This window comes from Thalassophryne amazonica, chromosome 10, assembly GCF_902500255.1.
Source record: "Thalassophryne amazonica chromosome 10, fThaAma1.1, whole genome shotgun sequence".
NCBI classification, from domain to species: domain Eukaryota; kingdom Metazoa; phylum Chordata; class Actinopteri; order Batrachoidiformes; family Batrachoididae; genus Thalassophryne; species Thalassophryne amazonica.
In genome coordinates, this window is record NC_047112.1 from 60,505,910 (window position 1) to 60,523,894 (window position 17,985).

At 41.7% G+C, this 17,985-nt stretch overlaps 1 protein-coding gene across 1 annotated transcript in view; it reads right to left on the bottom strand.

The window, feature by feature from the left end:
- rab3ab (RAB3A, member RAS oncogene family, b) overlaps positions 1-17,985 on the bottom strand; it is an 89,125-nt gene that overhangs the window by 27,411 nt on the left and 43,729 nt on the right. The window lies entirely within an intron of this gene.

Below are 17,985 nucleotides of genomic sequence, written 5' to 3' on the forward strand. Positions count from 1 at the left end.
TTAATCTTACATAGTTTTAACAGGCAAAGTGTGCATTAGTTAAGACATGGTTGACAATGAGATACAAGGAGACATGTAAATACAGTTATTTTAAGAAAAAGACTGACATTCATCCAGCATGGTCAGACATATAGAGATATACAGTTGTATGCAAAAATTTGGGCACCCTTGATAATTTTCATGATTTTCCTTTATAAATCATTGGTTGTCTGGATCAGAAATTTCAGTTAAATATATCATATAGCAGACAAACACACTGATATTTGAGAAGTGAAATGAAGTTTCTAGTATTTACAGAAAGTATGCAATAATTATTTAAACAAAATTAGGAAGGTGGATAAATTTGGGCACCAATGTCATTTTACTAATTTGAATACATTTAGCACTAGTTACTGGAACACAAAATTGGTCTGGTAAGCTCAATGACCCTTGACCTCCTTACACAGGTGAATCCAATCATGAGAAATGGTATTTAAGGTGGCCATTCGCAAATGTTTCCCCTCTTTGCATCTCTTCTAATGAGTGGCAACAAGGGATCCTCTAAACAACTCTCAAATGACCTGAAAACAAAGATTGTTCAACATCATGGTTTAGGGAAAGATACAAAAAGCTATCTCAGAGATTTCAGCTGTCAGTTTCAACTGTGAGGAAATGGAAGACCGCAGGCACAGTACTAGTTAAGGCCCAAAGTGGCAGGCCAAGAAAAATGTTAGATAAGCTGAAGCGAAGGATGGTAAGAACAGTCACAGTCAACCCACAGACCTGCTCCAAAGACCTACAACATTATCTTGCTGCAGATTTGGAATGATGAAACTAAAATTTAGTTATTTGGACATAACAAGGGGCGGTATGCATGGCTGAAAAAGAACAAAGCATTCCAAGAAAAACTCTTGCTACCTACAATAAAATTTGGAGATGGTTCCATCATGCAGTGTGGCTGTGTGGCCAGTGCAGGTGCTAGGAATCTTGTTAAAGTTGAGGGTCACATGGATTCCAGTATCCAATATCAGCAGATTCTTGAGAACAATGTTCATGAATCAGTGACAAAGTTGAAGTTGCGCCGGGGCTGGATCTTTCAACAAGACAACAACCCTAAACACTGTTCAAAATCTACTAAGGCATTCATGCAGAGGAACAAGTGCAACATTCTGGCCATCTCAGTCCCCAGACCTGAATATTACTGAAAATCTGTGGTGTGATTTTAAGCGGGCTGTCCATGCTCAGAAACCAACAAACCTGAGATGTTTTGTAATGAGGAATGGTCCAAAATACCTTCAACCAGAATCCAGACTCTCATTGGAAGCTATAGGAAGTGTTTAGAGGCTGTTATTTCTGCAAAAGGAGGATCTTCTGTTGGGGTGCCCAAATTTATGCACCTGCCTAAATTCATGCACCTGCCTAATTTTGTTTAAAGAATTATTGCACACTTTCTGTAAATCCTATAAACTTCATTTCACTTCTCAAATATCACTGTGTTTGTCTGCTATATGATATATTTAACTGAAATTGTTGATCCAGACAACCAGTGATTTATAAAGGAAAACCATGGAAATCATCAGGGGTGCCCAAACCTTTACATATGTACAACTGTAGGAAGGAATAAACACAGTTAGTGTACATGAAGCACAAACATATGGATGTGAATACATTAGTTATTGATAATGTAAATCAGCAACCTTTAGGTTTACTGTAAAATGTGTAGACTGATTGTTAACAATTTGTTGTGAAAGTGTAGTGACACGGACCCACAACAGGGGGCGCAAATGAACGGTCAATAGATGAGCCAAAAAGTAACAATTTAATGTTGTGAAGGTGCACAACGAATATACAAACAATATCAGAATCTGATAACAGTCAATCCACAAAGGTGACGTGTGGGCAGGCTCGAGGATAGAAGACGTCTGTCCTGAGAAGAGCCGGAACCACACGATTTCCGCCGCCACCGAACCTGGTGAATACTGGAGCCGCCAAGTCCAGAATTCCCAGGTGATCACCGTCCCCGACTGTCGGATCTGGTACTGCTGGCGAAGAGCAAAGACAGTCAAGTGTGGGTGTGTGTACACCCCGTAACAACAACGGTGGGAATGCCACCTCCACCTCTAATACACACTCGTGCAGCGTCTGTGTAACCACTTATCTGACGGGAAGTAGGACGAAACAGTCACGACCCACGCCGGTCCTCTGGTTAGACAGCAGCAACACAATCAATCAATACAGGCAGAGAAAGTTACCTCCATAGAAGTACGATATCTCGGCGATGAGGTGGAGATGACGTCTGGGTTTTATGGAGTGAGATGATGAAGAATGAGTGACAGCTGTCAGGAAATAATGAGTGACAGCTGTCACTCCCGGCTGTGTCTGTGGCGGCAGCGCCCTCTCGTGCCTGAAGCCCGCACTTCAGGCAGGGCGCCCTCTGGTGGTGGGCCAGCAGTACCTCCTCTTCTGGCGGCCCACACAATTGTGTTTTCATATATTTTGGTTTTTAGTAAGGGCACTGTATGTAGTTGAACCCCATTCCACTAATGTGAAAGTACCACTACCGGTGCCTCTTGCTTTTTTTGGCTATTGGGGAAAAGCAAAAACAGTAATGCAACAGCATGATTTTTAAAAATGTTTCGAAGGCTCAATCTGGTTAGATTTGTTTTTCAGGTAAAGTAAAGGGTATGTATGGTGGAATATTGTAATCTGTGATCTGCAGACAGTTTTAGACACAAGGTCAAGTGGGAGGGGGTGTTAGCTTTTTAAATATTTGAAAGGCATCGAGAGGATTTAGTACTGCTATAACAGACTGATGCAGAAGGTGGCAGCAATGCAACAATAAGGATGCTGGCTGCCATCATTTGCCATAGAAGAAGACAGGTGTGCTTGATTTGTTCACAGGAGTACATTTTGACGACAGGATGATTTCCACATTTACAAAATGCCACAAACAAACACCAAAAAAAAACAAAAAACGACTTAATTTACTCATATTTGCAGTCTGTCTGGGTCAGTCTGGGTAAATCATGGGACCCACTAATTGTTTAGCTAAGATAATGTTAGCTGATTAAACTGGTGCACTAAACACCATAGAAGAAGAGAGGGTGCGCTTGACTTTATTCACAGGCACGTTTGGAGAAGCAATGCATTTCCCAAGCGGCCCAACTCTGTAATGAAAATAAAGGTTTCAAAATAAAGGTTTTGAAAATTATTCCCCAAAGTTTTCATAATAAAGGATGCACATCATCTGAAAGCTGAGGTTGATCTGACACTCAGAGAGATATGCGAGCCACATACTCTTACTCACACAGACGTTTCATACTTTATAGATAGATTACAGAGGAAAATATTCTTACCTGTTACTTGTGAAGATTTGCATGCCTTTATCATGTCAGCATTTTTACTTTAGAAATTTGGCAGGCAAAGTAGTAGGTTTCACAAAACTAAACTACCATGAGTTTTCAAACAGTACAACCTTTGCAGTTAGGGACTCTGTGCTGAACACAGATAGCACATCATGCATTCAAGATTACCTGGAGATTTTGTGTATCAATGGGTAAAAGTGCCCTCAAAGACAGGATGTGAAGCCAAATGTGCAACTCAAGCCAAGTCTGGGAGCATTCCCTGGTGCTGCACCACAGCACTGCTTTGCGTCCTAGATGGAAAACAATTCACCCTACTGACGTATCCCATAATCCCTTGCGCGCCAGAGAGTCGCTGCAGTCAAACAACATATAGAGAATCCACATGATGACAATTGTAAATTAATATTATACTACAAAAATGTATTTTTTTTATGCCTTTTGACATGTAAATAAGAGACTGCTGCATGATACCCTGAAAACTTGCTAAAACAATTATAACAAATAATCCATGTCTGCTACGTTTAATCTGTGTGGAATTTAATAAACGCAAACCAAATTTCAGACATATTATATATATTAGTCTGGAACAAAGAGGACAAACAGTGTTGTAAAGATCAATAATCAAGATGTTAAAGAGCAGACTTCACTTTCCCCCAGAACGACATGATCAGGAAGCGAGCGTATCTCACAGCAGCTCCCACTGAAAATAACAGAGAGACAGCCTGTGATTCTCGCATGTTTACATAAAATGCACGCAATAACAACGTCTATAAACCCAGAGAATATATTCATGAGAGTTTTAGACACAATATAAAAATAGTTTTATGTTGCGATGTTAATGGTGTTGTCCATGTGCAGCGGTTAAAGTGAAGCCCGATCAGAGCGTCTCAATGCAGTTCTCAATGTTACTGAGATCTCGCAGCGCGGCGACCTACCAAATGTATCCATGTATCTGCCACATTCAAGTGAAACGTGTGCATACCCTTGGCCATCTCCAGTCACTGGAGTCCTCAACACTGAGGCACCTATACTGTTTTTCTGTATGCCCAGAGAAACGTGCCCCAAGGCCAAAATGTCGTAGCTGACATTCCCTCCCAATGTAAGTGGTATTCCTGATCTCACTCTCCTTAGGCAACTGCTTAGTTTAAGTTTAAGTTTAGCTTAAGTAAACTTTAAACTGTTTAAGTAATATTTCAGTGATACCCAAGAATCCTCTGCAGAGACCAAATTCCAGCAGACATCCTGTCATTGCCTTAAGTCACTGGTTAGTGTCAAAGTCCCACAACCATACAATAAGACATAAAGTGCCAGGACCCTAAAGACATGGACCTTCAGTCTCCTGCAAAAAAAATATCTGCATCACCAAACACCTCTGTCCAGTAACCTCATGACACCATAAGCTCTTCACAGGTGTTTCTTGATCACAAAGGCTGAGGACAGAGAGACATGAATGTCACTGTGGAGTTTGTTGTGTGTCATCCTGGTTCCTGCCCTCTCTTTCACTCTCTCTCTCTCTCTCTCTTTTCCCAGGTGGCATCCCTTGTGGAGCTGATGAGCACACCTGCTTGCAATCAACATGCCTCCATATAAGCCCTGGTTCAACAGCTCATCGGTGCCAGAGACTCAGTGTTCACAACCTGGTACCTGGCCTCTCTATTTCTGCATAGAGCCTTTCTGCCTGCGTTCCATCGCAGTGTTTTTTGACTCGCTGTTTTGCAAACTACACTTTTCTAGCCATCTGTTTAGTTTTGGTCTGAGTGATTGCAGCAGCCTATCTCATAGTATTCTCCTCCTTCACAGTGACCTCATTCTCCATCAGCTCCACAGGGGGCCACCTGGACCACGGACCACTCAGCTCCTCATCACGGACCGCCACCTGTACACCAGTTCTACATGGGCTGCAACCACCTGATTCCACCGCAACGTGGGCCAGGTTCCCACTCTGCCAACCTCCAAATCAGTATTCACTATTTGTGCAGCATTAGTCCTGTGACACCATTCTGGTACAATAAATCTGACTGTCTTTCCATTCAGTCTCCCTGCTTTGGGGTCCAAGCCGGGTTTTCGGGTCAGAAGCATAACAGAGTTAAGTGAATGTTTCTACAAGTTTGACACTTTCACCTCAAACAGATAACACTTCTGATGGCCGAGTCCAGAGTCCAAAAACTCATTGAAAGCCTGGATCTTAGCCTTGATCCAGGACAGTAACCAAGCCACACACACATGCACGCACGCACGCACGCACACACACACACACACACACACACACACACACACACACACACACACACACACACACACACACACACACACACACACACACACACACACACACACACACACACACACAGTTCAACCGCTTATCCAATCTCGGGTTGTGGTGGGCTGGAGCCTAGTCCATAGGGTGTTGGGAAGGGTACACTCTGGACAGGATTCCAGTCTGTCGCATGGCCACATATAGACAAACACATTCACACTTGCACGCACACCTACAGACAATTTAAAGTTTCCAATCCACCTGACCTGCATCTCTTTGTATGTGGAAGAAAACCGGAGCACCCAGAGAGAACCCACGCAAACATGGGGAGAACATGCAAACTTCACACAGAAAGACCACAGGTGGGAATCGAAACCCATGACCTGCTTGCTGCGAGGCAACAGTGCTAACCACTAAGCTACCGTGCTTCCCCAAGCCAAGACACTCAAATTCAAAATGTGCAACAACAGAGTGAATAGTGTTCTCCTGCTTCCCCATTAATAGGCAAGCATCCTTTAAAAGGTCCACCTGCGTCCCATGATTCACTGTGTGTCACCCACTGTTCCTGTTTCTCAAACACTGTTTAAACCACTCAGTGTCATTGTTCACTGTGAGGGAGTCCACGAACAAGTCTATGACAAGATCCGTATAGAGATATGTATGTCATTTCACCTGCTGATTATTTGTCATGTGATAATAACAACCGATAGATTTCATGAAGATCAGTAGATGAGTAAAAAAAAAAAAGAGATTGAAAAAATTATTCTGATTTTGGATCTCGATCAATTCCAAAAATCAGCAGCTATCCCTCTCGACAAAATTTTATGGACATCTGCTGAGAAACAGTTGGGGCATCAAACAAAGAATACAATCAATGGACTGAATCTATGGTAAAAGGATGAAGGATGAACAGGGACATAAATGTTAAAGTGGATTGCCGGTATTATCAATTTAAAAACCAGCTAATTTTGTTTTTTACAGTTTTTACTGAAAAACTGATACATGTACAAAATGTCATGTTCCAGACTGATATTGTACATTATTATCACTTTACCGGGGCATTGCTAGGCCGGTATCGTAGATTTACATTGACGCTATCTGGCTATACCTGCCCGCTGTGCGTAAACAAATGACGTCATAGCGCGCGCAGCCCAAGAAATGTCCGCAGAGGGGAAAAAAAAAACTGTCTGCAGAGGAAAAGATTAAAAGGCGAGAAGTGTGTTTTGGTCCAGCTTGATGAGGACCCACTGCCGAATTTGGAGAGCAGCGGCGTTCCAGCCGACACGACAAAAGTTAAGTGAGCCAACTTTTTATGTACGCGTTACGTGTTGTGTATCTCAGTAAAGAGTGATAATAATGCAAATAAATCAAATCAATTTTATTTATATAGCGCCAAATCACAACAAACAGTTGCCCCAAGGCGCTTTATATTGTAAGGCAAAAGCCATACAATAATTACAGAAAAACTCCAACGGTCAAAACGACCCCCTATGAGCAAGCACTTGGCGATAGTGGGAAGGAAAAACTCCCTTTTAACAGGAAGAAACCTCCAGCAGAACCAGGCTCGGGGAGGGGCAGTATTCTGCTGGAACTGGTTGGGGCTGAGGGGAGAGAATCAGGAAAAAGACATGCTGTGGAAGAGAGCAGAGATCAATCATTAATGATTAAAAGCAGAGTGGTGCATACAGAGCAAAAAGAGGTGAATAAAAAGAACCACTGGGTGCATACTGGGAAACCTCCCAGCAGTCTAAGTCTATAGCAGCACAACTAAGGGATAGTTCAGGGTCACCTGATCCAACCCTAACTATAAGCTTTTTCAAAAAGGAAAGTTTTAAGCTTAATCTTAAAAGTAGAGAGGGTGTCTGTCTCCCTAATCCAAACTGAGAACTGGTTCCACAGGAGAGGGGCCTGAAAGCTAAAGGCTCTGCCTCCCATTCTACTCTTACAAACCCTAGGAACTACAAGTAAGCCTGCAGTCTGAGAGGGAAGCGCTCTATTGGGGTGATATGGTACTATGAGGTCCCTAAGATAAGATGGGACGTGATTATTCAAAACCTTATAAGTAAGAAGAAGAATTTTAAATTCTATTCTGGAATTAACAGGGAGCCAATGAAGAGAGGCCAATATGGGTGAAATATCTGTTCACTCCCAGTCGCCCAAAATGACAGCTATTCGCCCGAGTTAGACGAGGGCGAATAGCTGTCATTTTGGGCGACTGGGCATGAACGTCGGGCCTCTGAAAATGCATACCGCCCTCCAAAAGCATGTTATTGTATTATTATCATCATCATCATCATATGTTTATAAAAAAGGGAAACTGAAAAGTCTCTGAGGATGGTTGTAGCTTTGATTCATTCACCAAAGGTGCTTCATTGGTTCTAACACTGGCACTCATCTCTGATCCTGCCTCTTCTTCTCACGTCTTGTCTCTTTCCCTTTGTCAGTGACACTGGCGAGGTTGAATTTCAGTGCCAAGCCCTAATGAATGCTTAGGGAATTAAAGCCCAGTATTCTGATACCTGATGCCCAGCGTCCCTCCATCGCATCTCTGTTGTCTGACACTTACTCTACGATCTAAAAGCATGGAAACAACCAGTTCCTCACTCTTTCTCCTGAAACTGAAGCACCTTGTATTTGTCAGACAGTATGTTGACAAAATAATGTACAAAAGGAACCGAATGAACACCCACACATTTTTTTAAAACTTTACTGTTAAATGATTATGACTGACTTCTGGCTGACTATGCCAGGGCAGTTCTGGAATCTATCTAAGAGTGTGCCACAACTGGTAAAAACTGGGTTGAAAAAAAAAAAAATCACATTCCTTCACGTTTGATAAAATGAATTCTTTAAGAGTAATTTCTAAGTCAACCTTCAATGACATACTAGGTTTGGTAGAAATGAGCAAAAGGACCTGGGAGGAGTATGCTAACAAACAGAAAGACACAACCTTGGCTCCAAGGATATTATTTCTGCATCATCAAGGATTATATAACAGCTGAGTGGATCCTTGTCATTTGATTGGTGGCTTGTATGTCACGTGACATGGATTATTTGTACCATTTGCTGTTGTGTTTCACTTACCGAGCAATAGTTTTTTTTAGCATGCAATTTTGGTGGTATATGAAATGTGCTATTGCACGTCCCCGACCACCGCGCATGCTCACCCATATCGAGAGTGGTGTTTAGCTAAACATGGCGGAGTTTGTTTTGCTGGCGGACAACGATTTGAAGGAGGTAACTGATGGTGCTAATTCGACTAACACACACACAAAAAAAACCCCAATCCACCACACCGTAAGCCATCTGGAGGCATGAAGAGCTGTTAGGATGAAGAGGATCAAGTTGAGATGAAAAGCTGGGCAAATTTCTGATGTGATTTTTCACTGGAATGAGGAAAGCAGATGGCAGTCTGTACTGAATTCGGCACAGGAAAAGCATCATGGACTACACTGTCAGAATTGTTTTTTGCAAGTTGACAATTTTGGACCCCTATTTAAAGTTCATGTTAGACTTTAGCAGCAGTGGAACCACAATGTAAGTCCTTTTTCTGTTGTTTATAAATTAATAAAATATCAAATGACAAGGATATATTTTAGCCTTATATAAAACAAATAACGAATGTTTTTTCATTCTTTCAATGGAACAAATATTTAATTCGGTGAAAGCTGTAACGTACCATCTTTCACCTTACGAATTATTCCTACCATTGAACTCATAAACATTCATTATTTGTGTAATATTACTCTATCTAATCTATCTAATCACACATATTACACAGTGACACAATGGGGGTACCCAACTTGTCCCATATTGTTCAGTCAAAATGAGCCGTTTGCGTCAAAATACAATGACTTGGGTGTGAGAGACTAGGTTTGCTCAAATTATGATATGATACTGTTTTTCCCATTCCTGTTCATCAAAATGAATGGGATTATTAATGTACATATAGGCCAGAGTAGTACCCTGACATTTACACTCCATATGTAGGCTATAATATGAAATGCAGCTTGTGGCTTTTTGTGCTAGCCATGCACATAGTGTGTTTCAGGCTTATTGAATTGCCCAAAAACACAGCACACAGCATGCTACAGGTTTATTATCCTACCCTTGCACACAGCATGCTTCAGGCAGCTCTGCATAAGAGCATCAGCTCTATACCTAAAATTGCAGTGTAGGAAGCACTGAGTGGTGTTACATAATCAATGCATTCCACATCTTTTCTGAGCCCTGAGTTTTGTTTGTTCACTGAAAACACTCAGAATGGAATTATTATTATTTTTTTTACATGTGTTTATCTGGTATGCTTTGGGATAGCATCCAAGATCTGTTGTGGTTAACCTCTGTACCATGTTTCAATGAAACAATAGAAACAAGGGCAACAGGCCAGGCAAGTTTTAATTACTAACTAACTTTAATTATTAACTGATGTGCACACAGCTATTTACACATTAATGGATGTGACAAGGTTCACTTACCCAGAGTTTCTGAGACATTTTCCAACAAATGTCATTTGGAAGCAGAAAGTCAGCTACTAATCCTGTCTTGGCTAATAAACCAGTAAAATGTTTAACACACTGTTATTAATATTGGTGGTCATGCCTGATGAAGGTCGTCAAAATGAGGCCTCAAGTTGAGTGAACCACATTGGAATTTTCAGAAATTTCTGTCTATGGTTGCCACCTTTTTAAAGTAACGCGCTAATTTTGAAGGTTTGTGCATTAACAGACACATGCGCCAAAAGGTATTATGGGAAATGAGATTTTCTGAGTTTCCATCTGATCACCCCCCCCCCCCCCCCCCCCCGGTCAAAATGCATAGATTGGACTACTGGATGGGAGTGTGAACAGCGACCTACATACTTGTGAATCTCAACTGTAGGTTTGCGGTCAGAATGTCTCAATATTGCGTAACTAAGCAAATCGATGAATGCGTGTGATCGGTGATCCACAAATGCTGAGTCACACTTCACAAATAGAATTTTCAGTTTCGCAAATGTCTTTTTTTACAAATGAAAAAAATAATATATTTACAAATAGACATTTATTTGTAAAAACCAACACACAAGTTACAAATTGGAAATTTGTGCATGCGGATTGCAAAACGTGTGCAAATCAAGGACTATTTGTACATCACCCTCTGTGCATTTGTAGGCATTAATAAGACAAATTTAACTCCATTAGAGTGTGTGTGTGTGCGTGCGTCCACTGCTTCACCACCCACAGCTTTACCACACAAAAACAAAGTTTGCCATTTGTAATTCTCCATGTGTACCATCAAATCTGAACACTAAATGTCACTATCAAAGCCACAGTTTCAGCTGAGATGCGACTCACAGTTAGATCTACATAAATCAGATTTACTGAATATACATTCATACATAGCGGAGCACTGGACTAAAACCATTTTCCTTTTCTTGCACTTCTGGTTGAGATGAATGATGGGGGAAGGGGTCTGTGTGTGTGGGTATTGCGGACATGCTGAGATATGTACTCGAGGAGGTATTAATGCAGGAGAGGAGAGGAGAGCAGCAGTCATCCCTTACTCAGACTCTTATTGGTCAGACTCATCTTGCTCACCACAAGCAAGACCAGACAGGCTGACAACAGAGGCGGCACGTGCACGCACAAAATCAAGCATACAGGAATATGCTCGCCTTCTCACAGCCCTCTGATTCAACTAAACATTGCAATAAATCATAACTCCATTATGCTGTGAGACAGCAATTCTATTCTGATTATCATTCCATTCTTCTTCTTCTTCTTATTATTATTATATTAACACTATTCAACACTGTATAATCAAAAAAGGGGATTAACAAGCTAATGTCCACATGTTCAGTCTAACCATCACATTTCACATGATGAAACTGTTCCACTGGGTAACAAGGTACATGTGCAGTCGTATTGAAATTACTGTATTCATTAAGGTATTATATACGGTATTATTATATGGCTGTGGCAGTACATGTGCTTTGACTGGCTGATTTCCGGTCCGATATTTTCTCATATTAGACCGGTTACCATGACAATCGGTCCAAAATGCGGATCCCATTTGTTATCAACCATAAAAGCTAAAACACGATTAGAAAAACCAATTCGGACATGAACATACTCTATTATACAAATAATGAATGTTTATGAGTTCAATGGTATGCTTTGCCTCATTGAATGGTTTGTTCCAGCTTTTACCGAATTAAATATTCATTCCATTTAAAGAATGTAAAACATTTATTATTTGCTTTATATAACAGCTTAAATAGATCCTTGTCATTTGATATTTTATTAATTTATAAACAACAGAAAAGGGACTTACACTGTGGTTCCACTGCTGCTAATGTCCAACACAAACTTTAAATAGGAGTCCAAACTGTGAGGTGTAGTCTGGTGATGCTGACTTTGTAGGTCCAAAAAAAAAAAAAAAAAAAAAAAAGACTTCGTCGTAGTCCAGTCCAGTGAAAAATCACATCAGCTTTTCAGCTGAACAGCTCTTCATGCCTCCAGACAGCTTACAGCAGAGTAGATTTTGTGTGTGTGTTAGAAGAACTAGCACCATCAGTTAGCTCTATCAAGTCATTGTCTGTGAGCGCACTCAGACAAGTGGGACGCCGCTTGTGCCCGTGTGTACTTCCAAAAAAAAAGACTGTATACTTCCTCAGTGCAGCGGAAAAAAATCATGTCAGAAATTAGTCCAGTTTTTCATTCTAACTTCCTCCTAACAGCTGTTCATGCCTCCAGACGGCTTACAGTGCAGTGGATTTGTTTTGTGTGCTTGTGTATGTGTGTGTGTGCAGAGTGCAATGGTACTAAATGTATGAAACCAAATTTGCACACTAAATGGAACCAAATTGCACTCGAAATGCAATGTAACACAAATGGGACAAATAATGCATGTCACATGACATACAATGCGCCAATCAAATGACAAGGATCCACTCAACTGCTATATAAAAATATCTAAACAGCATAAAAAAAAACCACACACACAGACTGAAAGCTTACCAGCTAATGACCGGACCATCTGTTAGCAAGTTCTTCATAGAAGTGAAGCGAACAGGTCTGACTATGAGCCTAAAACCATCAGCAGCTTTCATATTCGGCCGATACCGTAAGTTTGTGTGTAATATATATATATATATATAATAGCCATATAATAAACTAATTATTAACCTTGCTTGCTCGGTCTGGAAGGGGTCATCAGACCTCTGTGTTTTTCGCATGGACTTCGCTGACACGCAGTCCGTACTTACACCCCAGTCTGATATTTTCCCGTACAGACCTAATGCTCGGTTAAAAATCCTTCATTATTAGTGCTAATAAAAATTGATACCTGAATCATATTTATAAACCAAACATTGCCAGGATTTTTTTTATTTTTACAGATTCATAGATTTTTAGAACTGTTTTTGTGAAACCACTATTATATATATGTTGAGGTGTGTGATTCAAAGATGTGCTGTAAGTTGACACTTTTTGTTTCTAAAACTCATGCTGATGTGTGCGTATCCTCACACAGTAGAAACCTTAAGCAGACCAGCCTCAGTGGGGTGATCGTCTGCTATAATCAAAAAAATCATACTAATGAATACAACAAAAGCAGAAATGTCAGAACAAACAGTGGTAAATTTGTTGCAGCTAAACAACCACGCATATTTTGTCTTTCTGCTGCCCCCTGTTTGTACCAACCACAGTGAATCCAGCATGGATCTGCATTGGAATTTGGCAACAAGTTTTATGTCAGATGATTTTCCTGAAGCAACTCCAGAAACATACACAGCCAACTAGACATACCCAGCCGAGTACTAACCAAGACCTATATCTTTCTTCGCTTCTGAGATCTGGCAAGGTCAAGTGCACAAAGAGCAGACCAATGGCTAAAAGGACAACCAGGAGGCACAGACCAGAGTACCAACAAAATAGACCACATTAATAAACCAGTGACTGGATCAATACCAGATCAGCCACTGAATTAGGATATTCCCCAGTATTCACCCCAAATATGATTAGTCTCCAACTCCTAAAATATATCCTGCATCCCACAAACAAGCTCCAATGCAGCCTGGACACATCTCCAAGCTCCAAGATAGCAGCATGGGACCCCGACGAGGGCAGTCACATCTCCTCCACTCTCCCTTATCTCTGTTCTCTGCTTTAACCTTCAAGTCTCTACTTCACCAGACTGTGAATTCCTCAAATTATATTGGATTCTGGATCTATTGGACTACTATTGGATTAACCATGGAAATGATCAGCTGGTCTCTGAACACTATTGACACCATTTTTTATACAAGAAGGTCAGGACCGGGGGATCCTACCTGCCCAGATGGAACGTATCCTGCGGGCTATGTTCTCGACTCCTGGAGCTCCTGGCATGTGGCATGCTTGGCACCTTTCTCTGTTGAGGACGTCGAGGATTTATTCATTTTTGGTCTTATGGTAGCAGAGCTGGTACTTTTTGGCTTATGTGCTGCTGTGATCTACCGGAAAATTGGCAAGACGGCGGCATCAAGAACCACGGCCCCTCACTTGTCCGTCATGATTAACGAGGTTGGCAAGGCAGTGAATTCTCAGACTGCGATGATTCTTGAACTCAGATGCAAACTGGATGACATCTTGGAGCAGATGTGTACCTTGCAGTTGAAGTTGAAGATTTCAGAGGCCGGTGAATATTCTTAATTCATAATTGGGAATATTCTTAATTCATAATTGGGATTTTGTTGTTCAAGCGGAACTGTTAAAAAGTGTTTTTCACTGCTCAAACCATAACATTACAGGCTTATCAAGCCTGAAGGTCAAATTGCCCGACTGTTTTCGCCCAGAGGAATTTCTTCGGCCTGGGGATGATTTGGCTGTTTCATATCTCAACTCACAAAGACAATAAACTGCTTTTCACAGGACTGAAGCATGCTCCATTACCTCCCCCCACCCCCCTCCTATCCCCCATCAACACTCCCCACTACGGCACCTGCTCACGTCACTCCTTTCCCCTTCTGCGGGGGTGGTGTAGTTTTAGCTGCAGCCCACGTTACTCCCCCCAAGCCGACGGTGGCGCATCTCAGGGTTGCTGCGTGGCCTTCACCCACTTGCCTCAATTCGGATAACGGACTTCTTCAAACTTAGTGCACATAAACAATATCAAATGTGTATGTGCTGTCTTTAATTCTGATGTGTGCCATTATTATGGTAAACAAGTAATAATTGTGGACTAATTGCTGTCTGAGGTAACTGGAGTGTAAACATAACTTCTCCACTGTGAGATCAATAAATTATAAAGTATATCTCAAGCACAAGAGTCATAGTCATCAATTCACATGCCCAATTTCTTTCAATGGCAACAATCATCCATATGACCAGTCGATCCTCTTCAATGTCTCCATCTTGGACCCATACTGAGCATTATTTTACATTAGCATATTGTGTGTACAGCATTTTATTGCTTTTAGGTCCACTACTGCAGTGTAAGAGTTATAGAAATAGGCTCCAACACAAAATTGTTCCATACACAGGATATCTGGGCTATAAATTAATCTCACGACTCTCTTTTGTGCATTCAGAAGGTGCTGACTTTGACCTACTTTTCTGGGTCAAGGAGGATTCCAGTATCAGTGAGTGATTGAATACCTCTACAGTAACAATTCAGTGAGAGCTATTGATGCTATTGATGATCACAGGTGCTATCAACTTCCTGTTCCGGAGCACAGCAGTGTTTGCTGTATCTGTTAGCTGTTTGAACTGAGCTGTTTGAGTTCTTTGAATTAACAGTCTTTTTCAAGACTTTTTTACTTTTTTTTACTTTTTCACCGTGCTCCAACGCCTAAAGAAGACCTCTAACGGTCGAAACATCGCGACGGAGCACTTTTATCAGCTAACTTTCATCAGCGTTGGCAAGCTAACTAGCTTGCTAACGCTTTCGTTTTTATTTTTATTTTATTTTTTAGCACTGTTGTCGTGCTGCTCCACAGCCTGTCTAGTGGATTTTTATTTTATTTTAGCACCGTTGTCGTGCGTTACCTGTGCTGCTCCACAGCCTGTCTAGTGGATTTTTATTTTATTTTAGCACTGTTGTCGTGCGTTACCTGTGCTGCTCCACAGCCTGTCCAGTGGATTTTGATTTTTATTTTATTTTTTTAGCACTGTTGTCGTGCGTTACCTGTGCTGCTCCACAGCCTGTCTAGTGGATTTTTATTTTATTTTAGCACCGTTGTCGTGCGTTACCTGTGCTGCTCCACAGCCTGTCCAGTGGATTTTGATTTTGATTTTATTTTTTAGCACTGTTGTCGTGCGTTACCTGTGCTGCTCCACAGCCTGTCTAGTGGATTTTTATTTTATTTTAGCACCGTTGTCGTGCATTACCTGTGCTGCTCCACAGCCTGTCTAGTGGATTTTTATTTTATTTTAGCACCGTTGTCGTGCGTTACCTGTGCTGCTCCACAGCCTGTCCAGTGGATTTTGATTTTTATTTTATTTTTTTAGCACTGTTGTCGTGCGTTACCTGTGCTGCTCCACAGCCTGTCTAGTGGATTTTTATTTTATTTTAGCACCGTTGTCGTGCGTTACCTGTGCTGCTCCACAGCCTGTCCAGTGGATTTTGATTTTTATTTTATTTTTTTAGCACTGTTGTCGTGCGTTACCTGTGCTGCTCCACAGCCTGTCTAGTGGATTTTTATTTTATTTTAGCACCGTTGTCGTGCGTTACCTGTGCTGCTCCACAGCCTGTCTAGTGGATTTTTATTTTATTTTAGCACCGTTGTCGTGCGTTACCTGTGCTGCTCCACAGCCTGTCCAGTGGATTTTGATTTTTATTTTATTTTTTTAGCACTGTTGTCGTGCGTTACCTGTGCTGCTCCACAGCCTGTCTAGTGGATTTTTATTTTATTTTAGCACCGTTGTCGTGCGTTACCTGTGCTGCTCCACAGCCTGTCCAGTGGATTTTGATTTTGATTTTATTTTTTTTAGCACTGTTGTCGTGTGTTACCTGTGCTGCTCCACAGCCTGTCCAGTGGATTTTTATTTTTATTTTATTTTTTTAGCACTGTTGTCGTGCGTTACCTGTGCTGCTCCACAGCCTGTCCAGCGGATTTTTATTTTATTTTTTACCACTGTTGTCGTGTGTTACCTGTGCTGCTCCACAGCCTGTCCAGTGGATTTTTATTTTATTTTTTAGCACTGTTGTGCTAAAAAATTTTTTAGCCTTCCACGAGTCTTGTTCGGGTTCGGGTAGTAGGTTGGATTTGGAGGGCTCTCTGTTGGGACTGTTTACACAGAGACTGCTACCTGCTGCTTTGGACTTGAACTAACAGTTAACTCTAACGGTCGAAACATCGCGACGGAGCACTTTTATCAGCTAACTTTTATTAGCGTTGGCAGGCTAACTAGCTTGCTAACGCTTTCGTTTTTATTTTTTTTTTATTTTTATTTTATTTTAGCACCGTTGTCGTGCGTTGCCTGTGCTGCTTCATGGCCTGTTTGGTGCCTTGATTGGGGCACTCCTTCTGCTGAATCACCTTTGGATTATTTGCACATTATTTATTTTGTGTGTTTTTGGGAATCCGCTAGCTTAGCGTAGCTACTAGCTCTTAGCCGATTTAGCATGGCGGCTTCTCCTGTCTCTCCCGCACTTTTCTGCTCTGGGTGTGAAATGTTTAGTTATTCCTCGGCCTCCTATAGCAGTAACGGTACTTGTAATAAGTGCAGCTTATTCGTAGCTTTGGAGGCCAGGCTGGGCGAAGTGGAGGCTCGGCTCCGCACCATGGAAAATTCTACAGCTAGCCAGGCCCCTGTAGTCGGTGCGGACCAAGGTAGCTTAGCCGCCGTTAGTTCCCCCCTGGCAGATCCCGTGCAGTCGGGAAAGCAGGCTGACTGGGTGACTGTGAGGAGGAAGCGTAGCCCTAAACAGAAGCCCCGTGTACACCGTCAACCCGTTCACATCTCTAACCGTTTTTCCCCACTCGACGACACACCCGCCGAGGATCAAACTCTGGTTATTGGCGACTCTGTTTTGAGAAATGTGAAGTTAGCGACACCAGCAACCATTGTCAATTGTCTTCCGGGGGCCAGAGCAGGCGACATCGAAGGACATTTGAAATTGCTGGCTAAGGCTAAGCGTAAATTTGGTAAGATTGTAATTCACGTCGGCAGTAATGACACTCGGTTACGCCAATCGGAGGTCACTAAAATTAACATTAAATCGGTGTGTAACTTTGCAAAAACAATGTCGGACTCTGTTGTTTTCTCTGGGCCCCTCCCCAATCAGACCGGGAGTGACATGTTTAGCCGCATGTTCTCCTTGAATTGCTGGCTGTCTGAGTGGTGTCCAAAAAATGAGGTGGGCTTCATTGATAATTGGCAAAGCTTCTGGGGAAAACCTGGTCTTGTTAGGAGAGAC